The sequence below is a fragment of the Vollenhovia emeryi genome, unplaced genomic scaffold, assembly GCF_000949405.1.
Source record: "Vollenhovia emeryi isolate VEMERY1.0 unplaced genomic scaffold, V.emery_V1.0 DF939188.1, whole genome shotgun sequence".
Lineage (NCBI taxonomy): Eukaryota > Metazoa > Arthropoda > Insecta > Hymenoptera > Formicidae > Vollenhovia > Vollenhovia emeryi.
The window spans coordinates 357,922-380,847 of NW_011967178.1; the positions used below are offsets into that span (position 1 = coordinate 357,922).

The 22,926-nt window shown below is 42.4% G+C and overlaps 1 long non-coding RNA gene across 2 annotated transcripts; it reads right to left on the minus strand.

Annotated features, from left to right (window-relative positions):
* Positions 1–839: 839 nt before the first annotated feature.
* LOC105562431 lies at positions 840–17,446 on the minus strand. Of its 2 annotated transcripts, XR_001008973.1 has the most exons (4): positions 17,021–17,241; positions 16,319–16,548; positions 2,918–3,213; positions 840–1,354 (listed from the first exon to the last, which is right to left on the minus strand). It is a non-coding gene; the product is annotated as an uncharacterized LOC105562431 (long non-coding RNA). The 2 variants fall into 2 exon arrangements; XR_001008972.1 differs by lacking the exons at positions 16,319–16,548; positions 17,021–17,241 and adding an exon at positions 17,261–17,446.
* Between the last annotated feature and the right edge of the window lie 5,480 nt (positions 17,447–22,926).

Genomic DNA, 22,926 nt, shown 5'->3' on the forward strand with positions numbered 1-22,926 from the left:
CGCGTGGCAGTAGTAGGATCGGGGCGAAGCTAAAGTGATGTCGGAATATGAGTGGCTCTGTCCTCCCGCCCTGTCGTCTCGCTCTCAAGGATCAAAGAAGCACGTCGAATCGAGCCTCTCTCTCCTTCTTTTCAATGGAGAATCGTTCCCCCCCCCCTCTCTCTCTCTCTCCCCCTGCTTTATCCTTTCTTCTCTTTTGCGCGGCTCAACTTCGTTCTCCCCGTCTCTCACCGATGAGTCCCGTTCACCTCGTCTCCGCCTCGCTCATAGCGAGCACACCATCTTCGTCTTGCGGATTCTCTCGGGGAACGAGAACTGCCATTAGAAGCACCCCGCTCTCCATGTAATTTGACCGCGGACAATGTGGACCACACGAAGCGCGTTGCTTACCTATACGCCATAGCGGTTCTCACGGTCCGCATAAATACTTACGCAGATTTTTAGCTCTTTTCCTACCGCAAAACGAAATTAAAATCTGAATCTCTCCGTTTCTTCTCGGTCCATAAAACACTGAGACAAATAATGATATAGTTCGTCGAATGAACTTGTCGACTAAATAAAAAACAACGCGTACACATATATTGCAATATAATAATAACCGATAACGTGCTAAATAACGTCGCAAAAATATATGATAATATTCCGAATTGTTTCTTATGTGAATCTGCAGGCGCTCAAGTTTTTTACCTGAAATGCGGCAGCAGGTGCACGCATGTGAAACGTGTTTCAATACAAAGTTTCATGTGCGTTACCTGCGTTACATTGTAAGGAGAGATCAGCATGTACTTTTGCCATATCTGAGTACCGCAATCTTTCACGGTGCCGTAGTCGTACAATTATAAACCACGATAATAAGAAAGGTTATTTATAATTAAATTACTATAAAAGCAAAATAAGTACGAATAAAGGTAGGAAAGAACAAATTGAAAATAAACGATTGACGGATTTTATTATCATATGCATAATATACATGTGCGCAACTTGCACAATTTTTATTACGTTTTCTTAATGCTGGCAGTAATTTGCATAAATACAGATATTAAAATATCGCATTTGGAAGCACTAATTAATATTGGGAGTCAAGTCGCAAATTAATGTGTAGCAATTAATTAACTTTAAAAACAATGATTTGAATATTACTGTAGATAGACGTTAATTCTTTATACATATCCAACAGAATCTTTGCTCTTTACGCTTCGCTTACAATTCACTTACAATTAGTCTTTTAGGAAAATTTTTCATACGTATCCAATATCAATACAGAGGTTGCTGCTTGAATGTTGTAATGATAGAAATCGTAGTTATAGGCTGCAGGTGCTGCTGAGTCATGGTTTCCATCATGACGTAAACCGTACTATTAAAAAGAAGAACAATGCACGAGGTTATTAGAAACTAATTATGTTTTTCGTGTGCGTACGCGAGTGAGATTAAATCGAACTATGGTGAATCGACTGTCATAGACAAGATTCCCTTAGTTAAAAAACCCACAAACACACATTCCCGTAACTAATACTTTATCTGAAATCACCGGTATCATCCATAATTATAAGGTCGTCTTGGGTTATCGAGCTATAAACTTGAACGCGGGAGAAAATTTTATACTAAATCAATACGACTGTGTCTCTATAATTTACTCGAGTGTATCGAAAATAAAATTGAATTCCGTAACCATAGATACAGGAGGAACTGAATGCTTCCATTAGATACAGTCAGCCGAACAATATGTAATAATTAAATCGGATAATTATTCATTAGCTTTTTAATCCTACCGTGAAAATAAATCACTGCTACGATATTGAGCCGCTATACGCCACGCAGCCTCCCGTGAGGTAATCAAAGGTGGTCATCTTTTATCGCGTATGATCGTGTTTTCATTAAGGGAATCATTTTATATGGGGTGGTCACAGAGTCATCAAATATGCCGCCGCAGCTTGGAGGTCCGTGTCGCGATTAATGAAGCCACCGGTTGAATTGCCATGCAAAGATAGAGGTGGTCAGTTTTTGACCGATTTTCAATTAGGGCAGCTCAAATGCTCCAGCGGTTCTCAATTTGTCAAAATTATTCTAATATAAATGTATTTCTTTTATTACGTATTAAAATCTTGATATTGTTATTTCCGCAATGATACTCTAAAGTCGACACGAACTTGTGCGAACTTTGGAATTATATCCGATTGTTTTTTGGTAATTAGAAATAAGAGTTTGATAACGTAACACGAACACGATTAAGGAGGTTCGAGTGTTTGACCAAATAAAAGATAAACCTACTGTATAATATATATATGTATATATATGATGCAAAAGATAATCAAACTAACAATTTATAATAGAAAGTTAAATAAGTTTTACCGTATCATTTAGTAAATATTTTATTATAAAGTAGTAGTATGCAAACATATAACCTTATAATTTTTCAAATTTTTTATCTAACATATTTCTACATAAGACAGAAGTTAAAAAGCTGTTGCAATAGTAAAATAAATATTAAAAAATATTTTATGACATTTACGAATATAATCTTACTAAAATTATTACGAAATTATTTTTTAGCCATGGAATACAGTTTTATCAATAACGTGTTTATTGATTAGAAAGTAGCGCTCGAACCTCCTTAAGTAATTAATACAGCCGCTTGAGAAGCACCGGCAATTTTGTTTATGACAACATTTAAGACGCCTGTAGAATTATCCATTGTTTATCGTTCAGATCGGAGCTTCTGTATCGGAACAAATTAATTACAGAAATATAACCATTGCTTTATTGCACTATTCGTGCTAATTGAACACCGCGAGGGTGTTCAAATCAATTTTTGCAACTAATACTCATTCTAATCTGCACGGATTGCTAGTTAAGCAGCGCGATTTTTGCTCACGTTGCTAATTCGACGACAATGAGTTTGAGAAAAAGTCTCAAATACCTTCGCCATCGCGGCACCAAGATTTTCGTTTGCTGTGCTCTCGCGTGGAGATCTCGTGAATCGCGACGGCCTTGCACTCGCAGGATCACGTTCCTTCGTAGTGGGGTCAGGACCTCAGCTTCCCACAGATTACGACGAGGAATGCTCAGCGGGGAATGCCATTACACTCGCGATCGCCGATCTTTATGATTCCATCCAGCCAAAAAGGTCGAGCCAATTTTAAAGCCACCATTCTTCTGCTATCCTCACTGACGAACGCAGTGCAGCGACCAGGGAACAATTCGTGGTTAAAATTCCTGTAAACATGAAAAATTTTAATTTTGCTACGAAACCTAATAAAAATAGAATAAAAGTATTTAAAAAATATATATTATGGGAATAAAATAAACATTAAAAAATAAACGATAAAAATATGTTTTAAAATGCATGCCGGCGGTAACGGTAACTTTTAACAGTATTGATTTTGTACGGAGTTGGTTTAAATAAATAAATTTGTTGGAACAAAATCGTTACTTATTCCTCAAGAACTAGAAGTGGGCAAAACGGTTAATTAAACAATTCTGTCAACGGGTCCCTGTTGACTACACTTTCCTTTCGCGACTAAATTTCATTTCCAGACAATTCATATTGTTCTCTACCTAGAAGCAACTAAGGTCACAGGGCATGCGTTATACGACCGTCTCTTAATTGGGTTTGCGCCTCGTCGAAGCGCCAAAGTTAATCTGAGACGCGTTTACGATCACAAAAAACTATTGACTGAAATTGGAGACGCGTCTATTAGTCGACTGGTGCACTAGCGGTGATAGTCGATAGGATATTGGCGGTAGCTGATCAAAAGCCAGCTAGCAGCGAGTAGCCGAGTTTTTTTTTCCGTTGAGCCACCGAACAACTTCGCGAAATGAATTTCCTCTATCGAATTCGTCTCGGTGATAATCTCCTAGCAGCTACTGGTTATTACCAAAAGTATCGAAGCCCGAATGGTAGACTTGAGTAATCCGATACTTTGGAACCACTTCGATATAGTATCGTCCTTGTCCAATTCTATCAAACCACCCCTCAGCTGTGATAATCCCACAAATTCGACCTTTGAATAACGTTAAAAAATATTTTATGATTTCTTTTTATTTATGTAACAAAACTTTAAAACTTTGTGTGGCGAACAACAGACATAAAAGGTTCAGTGTAGCAATCTCTTCTATAAAATATAGCAATCTAAATTGCTATAAAAATCCCTGTTATTAGACGAACATATGGTTCCATTGGAGAAGAAATACGTTAAGAAATCGGTCCGCCGATAATTCCGTTTCGATTTCGGATTTGTAAGTTACGACGAAATGTGTGAAGGAAAAGTGGCGAAGAAGACCATTGTGCGCTCCGAAACGCCTCGCCACGCTTTAATGCATCCACCGCTTTCCTCGCACATAACTTAACGCAGTGGAAACGCCTATGCCAACTGACTTACGCCGAAAAGTTATATTTTTGAGACAGGTAAAAGCGTACCTTTCTTCTTTTTATTCCTCCTTTCTATCACGCTCGCGGCGAAGATCGGCGATTAGTTGTCACATAAAGCACGGAAACGCTTTGTTTGGATCCGTTCTAATTTTCCGAGGATATCACGCCGTGAAAACGCATCGTTTATGCCACATATTTCAAGGAAACAGTCGACCGCTTTATTGTTAACTCTTGCGAGGTGAAAATTAATCTGCCATAAATAGCGATAACATTTGGAAGGAAAGCGTTGGGTTCCTTCCAGCCCAATAGATTTTCGTTAAACTAATTTCTATTCATTTTCACGGCATTGAAATTGGTCAAGGTATTTTCCAGCAATATCGTGAATCTTTAACTTTATACATGTATGGGTGCGCGTGTGTGATTTTAAGTACATTACATTACACCATCAAAAAGTACTATGTAGATTACTTATAAAAATTAATTAACTAATTAATGAATGAAATGCCGATCATCATAAGACTCACTTATAACGAAGTCTTTATCTTTCTTTTCGGTATTCTTAATTAGCTTAAGCATATTTTCTTTTTTACGTCACATCTACTTAAAATCTCTCTCTCTCTCTCTTTCTCTCTCAAACTCATATCTTTTCCTTTTGATAGATACATGTATTTCACTGGTATATGCGCAATTGTTTGCCCTAATATTCCTAACGCTGCACAAAGAACGGCAGGTTGTATCGCGAATCTCTAATTTCGGGCCGATTCATCTTTGGCAGATTTCTTTCTCTCTTTCCCTCTGTCTAAGGTCTAGGATCGATCGCTGCGGAGATTCTATGGGGCCCCTTTTATGTGGAGAGCCCGCGGACCGAGGCGCGGGCATCAAAGGGCTCTCTCGCTGGGACCTGTCTGTAATTACAGACACGAGGCGTGGCCCCGTGGAAGAACAATAGGGCCGCTCTCCCTCCGTCTCTTTCAGTCTCCCTGCCGACGCGATAGGATCTCCGATCTCTCCGCTTTCGGGCCCTCTGCGATCCCATCTACTCGCCGCGGAATATCGATCGCGACTATCGATCGCCGATAAAACGATTTTAGGCGCTAAGGAGTTTCCATTCGGACGGCATACATTAAGCTGGATGGTTTCACTGTTGCACCACCCAATTCGCCAGACTATTTGTCGGAGGCATTGTCTGGATATTCGCAAAATCCCTTCAATAATTTCACTTCTCCAAGTTCGTCGAAACACATTTTTTCGACAAATATTCGGTTGTACGTTCATACCGTGTGATAACTGTTTACGCAATTTTGCCAGTTTAACTTTAGAAAGACAACGTAGATTTTCTCGTACTTCTAATTCCTTGTGGAGAAATTAGGAAATACAAATAAGTTTACTGCAACGAGGGTACCTGCGGTTAAACATTTCTACATCAATTTACATATATTCGTAAAATTGGCAAGATAAAAAGTTTACAGTTTTGATAATTAATAATTCTCTTTCGATAAAAAATATTAAAATTTAGATCGTGTAAAGCCCGTATCGTGTTCAATTTAGATAACCATCGAGTGGATCAAAAATTTGAATGAAGGGTGAATGTAATAGACCCCGCCAGCGTGATAATTAATGAACTCGGTCCTTCCTTGCAAGTCTTCCTTTTTCGCCGCTCTGCCCATCGTTGTATTGTCTAGCAATCTTTCTGCTAACCCGTGCAAAAAATTCCATTTAGAACCGGGTAATGTAGAGGCATGCCATCTTGCCGATGAGCGATGGGATTTGGTCAAACTTATTAGGCAGAACAATAGATTGTAAAAATAAACCACGAAAGTAATTGAATGCTAAATACAACGACGTCGAAATAATGACGATGCACTACACATGCGTAGGCAGTATAGATTCGTGTATACGACGCTCATAATATTTTATTAACATTTGGAAAACTAATTAAAACCATTGCGTTGGTATAGAGGCACAGCCCGAGCTTTTTGTCTACTTTGTCTGTTTTGAAGTTTGATCTCAACTGCAATTATATTAGATCCATGAACAGGAATTTATTCTCCGAACTCTTTTCGCCTTAACGAATCGTCGAGTCACGTATAGAAATTGCCGGGCGGTACAAGATGCGAAATGCAAAAAGAGATACGGTAACAGACAGAAAAAGCCGTTATTCTTATACATGAAGACATTTTGCGTAAAAAGAAATATTAATATATCGTGATGTGACGATGTGATGTGCGCAATAAACAGATATATCTTTCGCAGTAAGCCTGTCATCATATTGACCACATTGATTATTGAAGCATTCAATATTCCTGATTGTGATCATCAATTAAGATAAACCAAAGAAATATATTCACGATCAGTTAAAATAATTTTACATACAAGATCATATGTATTCCAAAATTAATTTTATTGTGAAAAGTATGAGAATATATTACTCGAAGTGTATGTCCTCGAAGGTGCATAAATGATAATATAAGTATTTAATTTGTATAAAAAATACAATACTTCACAAAAAGAAAGTTTTTAATTCGCTTCTTCGTTAACGTCAAAATTCATTGTATGTAATTTCAAACCAATCGCATATGTTACAAATTAAAAAGAGACTTGTTTCTAGATGCACATACAATGTTCATAAAATAACTAGGCTTAACCTTCTGACGAACGTACGGTGAATATGGGCAAAACGTAAACGGAAATGTATGGCTCGAGGCATGCGATTTTTTGAGTTCTTCGAATCGATTTTATGCCGAATACAAGGTTTGACCGAGCAGCGTCCAATCAGTCCTCGTGTCTCCGTCAACGTCTAATTTAGTCGCGACGAGCAGACGAGCAATACGAGCGCGACTTTACGCGGGCCTTGGTCGTCGAATCGTTTATATTACTTATTCATCTCGTTAACCGCTCGACGTCACGCGATAGCTCCTGCTTTTCGGTCGTAAAGAGCGCAGCCAGCAGCACTGCCATTTTCAGACTACGTCGCCACCAGCAAGCAACACCTGCTCCCTCAGATTTTTCGGACAGCCTCCATTAGCCGAGCGAGGGCGAGTCATCGCGGTTTATTGCAATAGTTTCGCATCGTAAGATCCTCGCGCGAGCACGTCTCTCGTTGGAAATGGTACCGACCGCTTATTGATAGTACCACCTGTCCCTATTAGCTGAAATAAGTGCCCCGTTAAACCCCGCATAAGGATGCACGCGAGTGCGCTACTCTCCTGTTTGCTAGCCGGCGCAAACTAGATAATGGTTCCATCGTTTTCCTCACTTTTACAAGTAAAGTCTGACTACATCCTCGGTGAGACTCGTTAATTCTGACACGGATGGATAAAAGGCTGACAGTGATTCGCACGAGACACAGCTGGTGGGTCTCGGCTGCCATGGACCGTAATGTTTTTTTTTTAAGATACTCGTTTATTGATTATCGAGTCCCGTCCGACGATAACTTGTCTCACTTTCGATTTTAAACGATCAGAAAAAAATATATTAAAATGATAATCGCCAAATGAAGGTTGTTGCCTGCTTGCAAATATCTGTGGTTACGCACATTGGTGCTTCATAAAAACCTTCGGTGCTTCTTTTATTGCATTCTCTTATTTCTCAGACCCTCGCGATTTTTGAATCCTTAAAAAATCTCGACAATACGAAGTATCCTGAACGAATTCGTGTAGCGGCTGTCGTCATTTCTAGCAAAATTTTGATTTCCGCCCTGCTTATCGCCATTTTCCCTGTCACGCGCAACGGTATGAAAAAAACAGTGGCACGGAATGATCTACCCACGTAGGTAGCCTCGTAATAACGGCTAAGTAGGATCTTTATATTCTTAGCCGTGAGGCAGACAGACTCACTTCTCAAACGAGCGGCGTCAGGTAAGAGAAAACAGAATGGGGAAAGGGGTCCCACCGAGCGGGAGAGTGAGATACTGCACGGAAGAGAAGGTGGACAGAGGGGGTGGCTAGGGTTCGAAGCGAAAAGAAACGAGAGAACGCGCGGCCAAAGTGAGCCTCATTTTAATTAGTATCAGCTGGTGCGACGTGTACTTAACAACTCGGTGTAGAGAAGCCACGAGCGGGTGCATCTCCCTTCCTCCCCTCCCCCCCCTCTCTTTCTTTTCTCCTCTCTCTCTCTCTCTCTCCCTCTCTCTTCCTCCTTCTCTTTTCTCGGGCTGAAATTCCTCGCGAGATGTTTTATTCAGAGACACCGCAGGCTTCTGCCAAGGTAAAAACGAACTGCTGCCTTTCCCCGTCGTGCAGCTCGAATACGGCGGCGCTCAAGTAGCCGCTACCGCAATTTGCATACAATCCACACTGATTCGGCTGGACCGCCGAGGAAGGACGAGAGGGCACCCACTTACCCTCATCTCGACGTGTCTCAGCGCCACCACCTTCTATGAATTTTAGCGTATGGACCAGCTCGGCTTAGATGAATCGATTTCTCGGATCTGGTACAACGAGATTCTCGTAGATAGCGATTATTTAAATATTTTGTTATATTTTTGCACGCACCATGTGCTTCCTTTCGCGCACGATATACCTCGCGATCGATGTCAAACATTGCTGTAAATTTTAAATTTAAATGTAAAACATAGCAAGAGGGTTACATCTCATTGGTTGGCCTCAAATTCTCTATCGTACATCTCTTCTTGCATCTGCAAAACATGAGGCTGAAAACCAGAGCTCGTATATATCTGCGGGTAAAAATATCAGCCACAGCGAAAGACGCGCTCCCGTTTTTGTGCCGCGTGGGCATTTTGAAAGCCTCTTCCCTGCAACATTATATCGAAACCCACTTAACGAACGCTGAGCGCACTCGAGTGCAACCTGTTGTTTTTACGTTCCATGCACCATGCGCACGATTCTTGTCAACGTCCAGGGGGAAAAAACGTCAACTATCGCAACAGGTTTGTTTTCGAGGACGCGTTTCCTCGTTTGAGAGGTTGTTCGAGCTTCCACTGTGCACGGAAAAAAAAACTACACCGTCATACATTTGATATTTCATGTACAATCGTGAACATAGAAATATCTTGGATTTCACAAATACTCGAATATATTCAATGCAACGTCGATCTTCTGCAATCGATTCTTTTACCGATTTGACCTGTTCCACAGGTATCATCTCGAACGATGGCATTTTGACCTCGTGAGGATATCACTGTTGTTCCCAAAGCGCACGCAACGCACGCTGAAGGCGACTCGCGATACCCCGGCTACTGTTCCGCAATTACAATCACTCACATCTGCTTTACTTCGTCGTTGCCGACCCCCGCCTTTTCCTCGTCAGTCCCGCGGGAATTCGCCGTCGGTCGCCAGAACGGAACGGATACTCCGTAAGACGCGTCCCGCACGATCTAATCAGGCGATGTCAAGCTGACCCGGGCAGCAAGACGGGCAGAAGGGCAGCAGGACGCAGGAGGTGGTGTGCCACTTATGCATTATTCATCCTCATGCGCTGCACCCCGAAGGGCACTTGCGCAGGATTGGATTTTGATGAATTTAATCTCGCATTTGCTCAAGGCTCGGAACGCGCTGAGTGGGATTAACGAGTCGCTCTGGGTTTCATTTGGTAGGCTCGCCGCTCGAACGAGCGGTCGACACGCAGCGTGCGCGTTCGGTTAGCTCTATGGATCCTTCACAGTGAATGAAGTGGAAAGGATAATGATACGTAATTTGTCTTCCGTTTCTACTACTTTCTACTACCACGGCGGCAGCGGCTCTCAGCTTTTTGCGCTCGCCCGAGAGGCTGGAGGTGCACCACCTCAAATGATTTTAACTGCCGCATTCATCTACCATCACGTAATGGCTATTATATGCGATAGTAACTCAACACGGTAATGCTCACTGATTCTCATATCTGTTTTGACAAAACAGGAAGTAACGACGTAATAGCGATTTAAGCTATTACTCCATAACAATGTTGCAATTTTACATCTCGACCAATAATGAATTTCAATGGGTAATTTCAATAGGTAACTTTAGGTGGCCTTAACTGGCACGTGTTTAATAAAGGAAGAATACAATGCGACGTTTCGACCAAGGGTTTAGGTCCTTTTCAAGCAAGTTCTAGAAAGGAACATCCGATAATCGGGATTACAAAATTAATCGTAGATACAGAATAAATAAATAATAACAATGTGTTTATACAGGGTGTCGGATTCGATTTGGGCCATTCGATTATAGTAGATTGGGTCAAACTGAGAAGAAAAGTTATATACCATTTTACAAAATCCGTAATTATTATCGCGTAATTAAGAAAACCTCTGAGCCAATAAGTGCACGGAGGAGCTGAAGGCCGGACTCGGCAGACATGCAAAATGGTGTATTATTCTCCTACCACCAGAAAAACTTTTTCGGCGCGGTGTCATGTGTCGCGCGTTCGCTCGCTGCGCGCCGTTCGCCCGCTCACCGCTCGCCGCTCGCCTCCGTCTCTCATCGATCGATGCGTGACTCCACCTCTCGCTATCGGATCTTGAGAGATGTCAACAAATACACCATTTTGCATGTCTGCCGAGTCCGGCCTTCAGCTCCTCCGTGTACTTATTGGCTCAGACGTTTTTCTTAATTACGCGATAATAATTACGGATTTTGTAAAATGGTATATAACTTTTCTTCTCAGTTTGACCCAATCTACTATTATCTTTGGAATGGCCCAAATCGAATCCGACACCCTGTATAATGTAAAAATTGTTATTATTTATTTATTCTGTATCTACGATTAATTTTGTAATCCCGATTATCGGATGTTCCTTTTTAGAACTTGCTTGAAAAGGACCTAAACCCTTGGCCGAAACGTCGCATTGTATTTTTCCTTTATTAAACACGTGCCAGTTAAGGTCGACTAAAACTTATTACTGGCAACCTAAAGAGATTTCAGTTTGACTAATAAATGTAGTTTTCCGCAATTTATCCGTGCAATCTCTCGAATCCTGACATTTCCCTCGCAGCTAGAATTTATTTATGATTACACGTCGAACGCAGATGTCCCGCTAATTTTCGCCACAAGACATAAGAATCTCGTCGTGGAATCTTACGAGCGAATTTATAAGCGCGTGGGTGCGCTTTACGACTCATCTGGGCACGATCGACCGAGCATTCGTTGTCCCATGTAAATTGCAACTGTAACGACGGACCCGTGCCGCGAATGTTATCGGGCGGCCATTGACGCAAAAAAGAAGCGCGCCCAATGCGAATTGTTCCGGCGAATGAAAAAATACCGGACGCCTCGATGCGAGTGTAATTGGAACAGGTATAAATCTCGTCCCGAGGGACAATAGTTTTTTTTTCCGGATACTGTATTTACAATGCATCTCGGTATCTGCAGCTGCCGCGTACGTCTCATTAATTAAGCCCCCTCGGTTCCGCCCCTCGTCCCTTTGCTCGCCTCCTCGTCGTCCTTCGCAGCGCGTGCAAGTGGCTCTCTTTCTCCGCCTACACTGACCGCTGCGTTCACCAAACGCCATCCGAACGTAGGGACAAACCCAGGCTCGAGCGATCTCGGAATGCCGCTCGCGAGCTCGAAATCTCCAAACTCACCCTTACACCTCGGAGCCGCTTTCTCTTTCTCTCCTTCCTCCCCCCCCCCCCCGTCTCTCTCAATTCTACCAACAATGTTCTTCTCTTTACATTTTTAATATGCTTTTTCAACCAACGTGTTTTACTTCGTCTCAACGATTTAGGAGACGTTTCCCAGAGCGTTTAATAAATAACGATCTGATCTGATCTCTCCCTTTCTCTCTCATGTTTTTATTCTTCTATCCTTTATTTCTCTTATCTTTTACGTTTTTATTGCACACTTTTCTTTCTTTTTTTTTCCCATTTGTTGTCTTTAGTCTTCTGTGTGAACTAATATCTCGTACTTCATTGGAACTTTGTTTTTCACGCTTAAAGGAACATTGTCCCAGAACATCTAATAACGATTCACGATTCCCCCCCCTCCTTCGCTCCCTTGAATTCGTTAAAAATTCGCGCGCAAGATCACGACATGCTAGACAATTACGGTTATAACAGGCTATTATGCTTCTTGTTGAGCGAGCAAGTCCGGGTACGAGTTGGGATAGCAGCTCGTGTACGCATTCCATCTTTCCCGCTTTATGAATATTTATCGGGCTAACTGTACGCCGAGGCGCCGTCTCGCGTCCGTCTGAAACGCGCGCGCTCGTTGAAGAATGCATCGCCGATTACACCCGGGCGTACAAATGCGAGCCGGCCGCTCGCGATAATTATTCGTTCCGGACGAGATGCAGCGGGTCTTCGGGAAGACGTACGGGAGGGCGGCGGAGGGGGAAAGGGAGACGGGGAGTTTTGTAAAACGGCAATAATTCCATCGCGTTCCACCGGTGGCTAGCTGTCGAGGAATAATGACGGCCTTAAACACCGCAAGTGATAGCCCCGGAGACACGATAATACCATACAATTACGTCCTCGTGTACTTTACGCGACGTACCAACACACGCGAGGCACTGATTTTATTAGGGACGCTGAGCATCGTATTTGTCAGTCGGCGGATAACGAACCGCCATTTCCGTTAATAATAACCGCGAAGGGGGCCCTCGTAGTCCCTCCGCGAGCTACCTACGCCGACGATGAGTACCCGCGGATACAAGTTTTCAATATTATCGTCGCTTATTATCCCGCTAAAGACCGCGGTCGCCTTCCATCTAAGAGCGCCGTAAAACATAATCCCGCAATGACGGCGTGTAAATATCTGTTAATCGTTTGTCGACACCGCTGCGTCCGACAGGCGTCCGCGGTAATTTCGGCGTTAATGCGGTAAACGGAAATTTATCGATTGTCGCGTCGAGCCGCCTGCATCTGCCGCGAGAATTCTGGGGATTACGCTCGTTAAATTACAATCCTTCCGAAAGGATTTTTTAAGTAGGTAGGTTTTCACGGCTCTTACGAATGTACAGTTAATCCGGCACTCGCCGCCGCGGTGCACAAAGTTGCGTTGGCGATTAAACGGATCGCGGTCGCGGTAACCGATCGACAAGGGGCCTCATATTTTATCGCGAGTTATGATCTCCGTTGCAAGGCGATCGCGCCACAACTCATCGGACGGCCGCGCGTCCGTCGAAACTAAATCATTTTTGCTCGATCTCGTTTACCGGCGTTTTCTTTGCACAGCTGGCCGTGAGGGGCCAGCGTATACGAGATCACTGAATACGTTCTCGCGCATGTGAGAGATGAATTACGCCCGTTGCCCACCTCGCGGAGATTTTACGACCGCCGATTAATATAATTTCAATGCGGGCGTGCACACCAGGTTCCGCGTGTGGAACGTGAGTGGAAACGAGTACGAGCGACACTCTTCTCGGCGAGCGATCGCGGACGTAAACGGGAGCGCGATTTTCGCTCGGAATTGATTTTATCAGGTCCAACCAAATTTATTCGCGAGGCTCGTGAAACGACGGCGTCATAAACCGCGAGCGCGCGTGCGATATGCAAATACTTGGAGCCGCGCGGTTGTTCGACGATATTTTATCCGCTGCGACCTGGAAGTGTCTTAGGTAACCGCGAGGCTGCCCACCGACCTGCCGCGGGAAAACGCTCGAAATCGAACGAGCGGCAAAAGTCAGCGCGTCCCGCAAAATGTCGGATAATTGGTGAAAGTGCACGCGCGAAAACCGCGCGAACTAGTGGATTATTATTTACAACGTCGGCAATGTGATTTCTCGCGAGGTAGAAGTAGCCTCTCGAAAAAGCAATAACTGGTGGAATGCCAGACCGAGGGGTCCAGGCGGTGGCGATGGCAGCTGGCCGATACGCCGCCAAAGTGCTCTCGTTATTGATTTACGTTGATAGCCTCTCTTGGATCTTCGCAGCGCAGCTCCTCGCGTAACTGCCGTCTCAGTGTAAACAGTGCGTAAAATTACTTTTGCGTAGGGTCGTGGCGTATATCCGTACAGGTACAGGTCAGAGAAAATTGCCTTTACGTTTAAGGTTTACACGAGCCTAGGCTCTGCTTTCTATTCCCTCTCGCCCCGTCGTAAACCACTGTTCTTCTGTTAGATTATTTCGTGTATATATATTATACACATTGATATATGTATACGCAAAACGTACGTGGTACGCTCAAAAAATATCTTACCACCCCTACGGAAAAGAAAACGCTCAAGTTTTGAGTGTTAACTCTCGATTGTCCGAATTTACTCTCAAATTTGGGCGTCAACACCCAGATTTAAATATTTACACCCAAATTTGAGAGTGAATTCGGACAATCGAGAGTTAACACACTCAAAACTTGAGTGCTTTTTTCCGTAAGGGTAGCGCAGGTATTATAGATTTCTAGGTGTTGCAACAAAAATTTGTCGCTATTTTGCGTATCTGTCATAAAATTGTTTGTAGCCTACAAAATTTATAGTAGCAACATTCTGGTAATATCTTCTGGAAAGTTTAAGTTTGATGACTAAATATTAATCCTTCAACTAATCTGAATTCTTCGATGTCGCCAGGAGTAATTAACAACGTCGGAGTTTTCTTGACGATACCTGGCATCTTTAATAATACAGAAAATTTATTGCGAAAAATATTACCTCAGCCAGGGTTTGAACCTGGACTTTCCTACACTCTAGGCGGCCGTCTCACCAATTCAACCACCGTGGCATACCGAGACGTCCGCCTAGAGTGTAGGGAGGTCCAGGTTCAAACCCTGGCTGAGGTAATATTTTGCGCAATAAATTTTCTGTATTATTAAAGATGCCAGGTATGGTGAAGAAAACACTGACGTTATTAATCATTCACATTGGATAAAAATGAATACCATGGCTGGAACAATCTTCGTAAGGAATGTGGTAACTGTTTACGTATCACAATCAAATATAATCGATGGGCGCCAGAGAAAGACTTTCTTCCCAATTCGTTAACAGTACAGGTAGAAATTCTACAAAACATATGCGATTTCGTTATTTCTTCGTACCTAGAAAATTGTTGCTGCAGTTGCAAGATCATCTTTTTGAGTGTAGAACTTGGAGAACCAATTGGACAAATATTGAGAAAGTTTCACTGACAATCTTTTTATTTTCAAGTTACACGATTGACGATAAAATACAAAGATACAAACTTGCATGCGAAATGAATCTTGATACACGCCGAATCGCCTCAGACGTGTAATATCCGTCGAAAATGTGTTAAGAACCTCAAATCGTACGAATGCAAGTAAATAATTATGCGCAGCTGCGATTTTAATTGGCAAGCACGCGTGCTGGAGAAATTAAGAAGCGCATACCGCACTCTCGTAAGAGCGGAATTTAACGTCTTGGGTGTTCGTTGCATAATTTGTATCCTGGTTCGCCGATACGTTTCGAGCGCGATGGAATCGCGACGTGACCTTCTTTTTTCCGTCTTCGGGCACGAACACGTCGGCCGACGCGGTGACGCTCGTCTCGCCGAATTTCTCGAGTTCCAACTAATTACGCGTTGTAAACGCGAGCGTCGGGAAATTTATGTCCCTCGTTTCGTCCGTAGGGTCGCTTCGCGCGATCTCGGCTTCAGGTGCACCGAGCAATTACGCAATATTTCCAACTGCGAATCGGCGCGGGCGCTCGGCGGCGCCGCTCGAACGAGCGTCGTTACGTCTTCATATCTCATACGCGGATATCGGACCCGGGACCGAATTTCGAAAATTACGCGGCCCGTGTAGCTGCCAGCTAACCGATATTTCACGTCTGGGCTTCCCCTGTTTTATAGACGTATAAAAAAAGGGGAGCGCGGCATGTATATCGAGGTATTATTTAAATTTACACCCCGCTTTAGCTTTGTCCGCGAGGCAGTCTTCTACTTCCATTTAATGGCGGACGCTAGAAAATTATATCGCGCGTCCCAGGTCGGCCGGGCGAGAAATACCGAGCCGACGACATCTTTAAGGCCCGATTCCGCCGATTCCTCGGGCGGAGTTTAGCGAATCATAAAGTCTCCGCGCCGTTGAATTTATCGAAGGGCGAGGAACGCACCCTCATACATCACGCACCTTTAAATTAGATCACATAATAAATTCCCTTCCCGGAAGGTTGGTAGCAGCATTCTGTATGCATAGGGTAGCCAGCACCTCGCCGGTCTTACTTGTTGTTTGCCGCTGCAGGTTCTTGCTGGCGGCACCGACATACCAATTTCGATTCCGCGCGGCTGGGCCTCTGCCTCGTATCACAATGCTTTTAAACCACTATAATCGCCTCGAACAGCGATCATACCCCGGAGAATCTATACACGAAGATCATTTTCTTTTCAAATTAAACCTAAAAATCATGTAATCGTGGGACAACGTGATATTTTGAACAATTTTATGAGAGTTCTTGAAATTTTACTAGTTTACTAATACGATTTACTAGTAATATGTATGGTAAAATTTCAAAAAACTCCCATAAAGTTCTTCAAAATACCATCTCACAATTACATGATTCATAACTGTCAATTATTTTAGTGAAATATACACGGAAATAATTTGCTTTTAAAATTTAACCAAAAAGTCATGTAACTGTGTTACAACACGGTATTTCGAAGAATTGTATGAGAGTTTTTGAAATTTTATTAGTTTACTAATACGATTTACTAGCAAAATGCATGGTAAAATTTCAAAAAACTCTCATAAAGATTAGAGTTTCCCTTCAAAACGCCATGTTGTCCCGTGATTACATGATTTTCATTAAGAGAAAATTCTCTCGGTGTAGTTTACCGTCGATATACTGCATATTCCGTCAGGCTTTTCACAGTGCACTTTGTTCTACGGTTTATTATTTTCTCTACGGACAAGTGTTACGCGTTATGTCGCGAGAGAACGGAAGAAAAAGCGAGACAGAACAGCCGCGCAGAAACGATCTTCCGATTGCCTCACTCGTTCACCGGTATTACTTCGCCCGAAGCGCGTTCAGTACGTTCGTCTTTACACGCTCGTTCATATCTGCTCGAGTTTCACCTGTTCGTACTTCCTCGAGGTAGCCGGCGATTCCCATCTCGTGCAAAGCCGGTTCCATTGATTTGTGTTTAATGGCGCCCGCGGGCACGCGGCGGTTGCGCCGTTGTTGCGCGAGGAAGCTGAATACGACTGTCTGACGAGAATAGAGGCGATTAGACCTATTGTACGGGAGATATTCAGCGGCTAAAGTGATAATTTGCGATGCGATTAAGACGTGGGATTATAAACTATGTCGTGCCGCGTTCCGTGCGTGACTCGTCCGCCATTAAAGTAACGTCCGAATCACGCGAGAGGTGCCGGGTTAATTTGCGAATCGTGTTATCCTTGAGAGCTGCTCTGAAATAATTTTTGAAACCACCGGAAATCTGCACGCATACTAGATGATTTCTCCACTCCTCGGCACAAATTGCAGCTTCCGTTGCGTCTAGCTTAGTAAAGAGTGAGAACAAGATCGGCCCCATTTTTTTCGCATTCGATTTTGGTCACAAAGTAGGTACCGAAACGAAAGGTCTCGCCAAGCCGATCGCAGATATGTCAGTCTCAGGGTGTACCTATTTAACGTTCCAGAGATATCGTATGTGCGTATTCTGTTCTCGCAGAAAAATACAAATATTTCAATACATTTAAGTATGTTTTAACGTACTCAGCAGTCTATATGCCATGTCATGGAATATTTTTATTTGTGAGACGAAATTGATGAATTAGGTGTACTCAAAAAAATATCTTACTAACGCAGGTAGATTTCTAGGTGTAGCAACAAAAATTTATCGCTATTTTGTTTATCTGTTAGAAAATTGTTTGTAGCCTACAAAATTTATAGCAGCAATATTCTGGTAATACCTTCTGGAAAGTTAGGTTTTATAACTAAATATTAATCATTCACATTGGAATAAAAATGAGTTTCAATACCATAGCTAGAACAATCTTTGTAGGAATATCATTGTTTATGTACCACAATCAAACGTTACAATGGATGGGCGCCGTAGAAAGACTTTCTTCCTAACATCCGTTAACTCGCTAGTTCAGATAGAAATTCTATTTCGGTCATTTAAATTGATTAAATACTAAACATATGCAATTTTGTAGTGTCGACTATACATTTATATGTATATCTCAGAAATTTTTTCGTGCTTAGAAAATTGTTGCCGCAGTTGCAAGATCATTTTTTGAAGTGTGGAATCGTTAGAACTTTAAACAGACCGATGATCGTCCTTAAAAGCTACGAGCAGGCGTTTGGCTCGTTATTTTCGCCAACATCCCACTTATCGTCTTAAAATCGATCGGTTAGCTATTTTTTATTCCTAGAAGAGCGGTAGCTCCAAACGCTAGAGACAAGAAAGAAGTTGCTGCGCGTCGAGACTTTCACGCGAGCGCGTGCGTGACACGAGGCTCTTAGAGGATGGATCTGCATCAAAGTTTCGCCGCCTCTTTTGCCACGTATTCTCGTGACATCTGGCACTCGGCAACCTTGTTTGTCCCGTTGAAGTCAGCATAATTGGGTACCGTGCAACAAGGGCGATCGAGCGGCTCCGATTCAGTACGCCGAATTAATGCGCACGCTCTAAATATTCCATCTCACATCGTACACCCGACGCAATAAAAATATATAACGTTACATGCGCCACATTTGGGTTACACGATACTTTCTTAAGTCACATTTCTACAGACACGAACACATATTAATTATCTGTAACATTATACGAAGTAAACATATTTGTTCAGCCTAACGGCACGAAGATGAAAACTCGTTTGCAAAAATTACAAGGGATTCCTACGGTGTAGCGAGATTGGCAAAGCATTGAGTCCTCGAAAACAAGCCGTAGAGATAATTTACGACTCATTATGCGGGGTTACGCTAACAAGACGTCGGGGAAAAAAGGAAGGGCGCGTGTGTTCGCTGATGGGGGAACGCGTTTACATGAGATTACAGGTACATTTTGTGCCCGAGACGCGTCCGTAAAGTCGCGTCGAAAGGAGCGCTCGTACAATCGCCCTTGAAGAAGAGCGCAGAAGTATATGCGTGCGATTAATTCATCAAGTTATGGGGAACCCTCGTCGTCGTAGGGCTCTCTCCGGAAGATCCTGGCAAGCATCTACCGAAAACGAGTTCACGCTGCGAATCGTCGACGGACGACCGGGCCGCTCCGAAAATTGCCGGACATTCGCTCTCTCGAGTGGAGAACAGTCGGCGAAACATTATGGGCACGCAACCGTCGGAATCCGCAAAAAAGAAATCTTTCCATTTCGATCGGGGTGAGACTGGCTGCTGCCCGAAGTTTAAGCTTCGTTTACAGGTGCGTCACGCTATCCGCCGCGCGATCACGCTATCACTGCTATCTCGCTTCTCGATGAAACTGAATCGTCGTCTTGTTTATTGGCCCTGACGCCCGTGACGAGCACATTTTATTACCGCGTGTAATACTTAAGCAGGGAAGAAGTATCGCAGGGGTAGCAAGAATCGTGAGAAGAATCGTGAACCGGTTAGCCTTCTCCGAATTCCTGTCCTTTTCCCGTTTTTTACCTTTAAGATCACTCATTACACGTCTGTAACCGTAACAAATTATTCAATAATTCATAAACCACACGCAGTACTACTTTTCATCATCGCTTCGTCCCCTTGTATTCTATTTTCGTATCCTACTGTCTATTCGCGTCACTCAAAAAAATATTTTACCGACGCAGGTAGAGTTCTAGGTATCGCAGAAACATTTATCGCTATTTTTCGTATCTGTTAGAAAACTGTTTGTAGCCTGCAGACTTTATAGTAGCAAATTCAACTAATATCTTCTTGAAAGTTTAGGTTTTGTGACTAAATATTAATCGCTACACTCGGTAAAAATGAATATCAGCACCATAGCTAGAACAATGTAAATATCTAAGTATATCTCATGAGATTCAATTTAAAAGATCATCGGATCTTCAGAGATTTGACACTTTCCTTAAATGTTCGAGGTTATCTATTAGATTATTTAACGAGATCTCAATAGATAATAACATCAAATGTTAAGAAATATATATTTGTTGTATGTATAGTACGGTGCATTAATTTGGTTCGGGTAATAATTAGAGATGGGGAAAAATTACTTGATTATTTAAACATAGAGCTTTTTGCTGCTACGACCCGAACCGAATTAATGCACCGCACTGTACTGCATTCAAACTTTACAACGAATGGGCGCCACAGAAAGACTTTCTTCCTAACTTTCACTAGCACTTCAGATGTAAATTCTGTTTCCGTTATTTAAATTGATTAAGTGCAAAACAATGCGATTTCGCAGTATTGGCTATTTATTTATATCTTTTTGTACCTAGAAAATTGTTGCTGCAGCTGCAAAGTCTTTTTTATTTTGTGATATCCATAGATACATATTGACCCATACTTATTTAAAATGCACTCTAAACTTCTAACACTTTGTAAAATATCATTTTAGAAGTTCACGCAATTTTTAAAATATAGTCGAATCTTCGCTGACTGCGACGGCGAAGTACAATTGCATCCCGCATTTCATCGGAAGAGGTCAAATCATTGATCGGCGTAAAGTTTCCGCGAGTTTAAAGTCACGACTTGGAGCACGAGTGACTACGCGTTGGTAGCTGTCGTCTCTACTTTGCGGGTGAACCGTGGATATGACGTTATACAATGCGAGGCTTGGCTTATACCGATGATATAACATGAGAAGGTCACAGACAAGTCCCATCGTTTCTTGTAATGTGCAACCGCACGTTTACAATTTCTTCATTCTTTCACGGCGTTGTGTGTGTGTATATTAAAACTTTTACAGATGAATTCTTAATAAAATTAATACGCCTTAACGTTTAAATAATCTTCCTTAATCAACTAGTAACGATTGTGAATAATAAAAACGATTAACGAAAAATACAATAATATACGAAATTCTAAGATAAAGTCGCGAACGTAGTTCGCTCGAATCTAAATCAAAACTTTCACTCTCCCCACAATAACAAATTGCAATTATGGTTACGTCACACAGTGATCAAGTAGCGTAACAAAATTGTTAGTGAGTTTAGGAGCCCTTTGGCAATGGCGAGAAATTAAAGGGCCGACCATTAATTGATTGTTACAGTTATTTAATCGAGTTACTATCTCATACATATAAATCAGGATGTAAATCAAGAGCCACGTAACGCGCAGTCAATCTAGGATCTAGATAAAACTGCGGCTATGGACGCGGTAGCGTGATAGCTAGATTCCAGATCGCGCGTATAAGCTTCGTGTTGCTTCGACTTTACGACGACAGCAGCCGACGGAGCCAACGGCGATCGCCGGCATTGCTACCATTGCAACGACAACAACAACGACGACGCGCATTGCTCTCGGCATGATTTGTAACGCCGCGCGCCGGCTGAGGGTTTCTCGTTTTCTAATGCCGTCCCGAGAAACGGGAACGATAAATTAACGCCGATACAGCGTACGATAAACCGAGAACTCGATCGCTGAGCGGGAATGAATTGCAGGCGCGTGTTCTTCGCGGAAAACGAAGAAGGATAGGATGCAGGTGTAAATGCCAATAGGCGTAAGGAGAGCGCGAATTCGTCTGTAAATCTTTCGCGCCGTGATATCTCAGGGCTGAAATAGAAGCTAGCGATATTCGTTTATAATATTGTGAAAAAGGTAACCGCAATGAAGACACCAGAGGATCCAACCAATCTTCCCGCGTGACAGATTAAAAGGCAGAAAGACTTTGAAAAAAAAAAATTGAAAACTGGCACAGCTTTACGCCAAAATTAAGAATTAGTGGCAATTACGACGGCTTATATTCAATTATTCCTTATATCCACAAATTACAACCGGTTATTTTTAATTTGCACAAAGTTTCATAAGAAAGAAAAATGAACGAACCGTCGATTAAATCACTACTTTTTCCAAAGCCAAGTCTACCACGGTGGTCATTGAAAGAACATCGTTCGTCCTCGGTGATGCATGACCACCGAGGCTGGACCACCAAGGCACTTTTCTTCGAGCTCGTTGAAATCGATTTGAAGCGTTTGCTAGCAATTGTTACGGACCTCGTGCCAATGTCGTGGGAGAACTAATTCGTGCCATGCTACGGCATCTTTTCATTGCCACTATCCGTAGTTCCGTTCGAGACTGAAGCTGATAAACTTAACCGATTGTCACGGCTCGAGCTTGCGCTACGTCCATGACAATCACAATCCCGAGGTTAGGCTTCTTTATAGCATTCTCGCGGGTTCCTTTTCAAGATTTCTTTGGCCATTCGTATTCAGACATGAAAAATAAAATCGCTACTTGCAATCGGTTTATAAACAATGATAATATCAAATCATTAAAATTAACTTGAAAAATTATATTTAATCTAATTATTTCTATTTTATGTGAAAGAACGTTATTTTTAAAAAACGGAAATATTAAAAGGGGGTGCAAATTGGAAATTTGTACGTTGCTTTTTTCAATTTTTGCTTCCTCGTAGAGAAAGTTTTGTAAATTAGGATAAAATTACAAATTTAATTCGCGCACAAAGCTTCCTCTATGGGAAAACCAAGAACACACATGTGCATAAGAGTAGAATTAGAAACTTTTTTACGACATAAAACAGGAATATATTCACAATACTAGTGAGATATACAGAATGTTAAGTAATACCCGCCTCGCCTCTTATTTACGGATAGAGCGGATTAGACTGAGT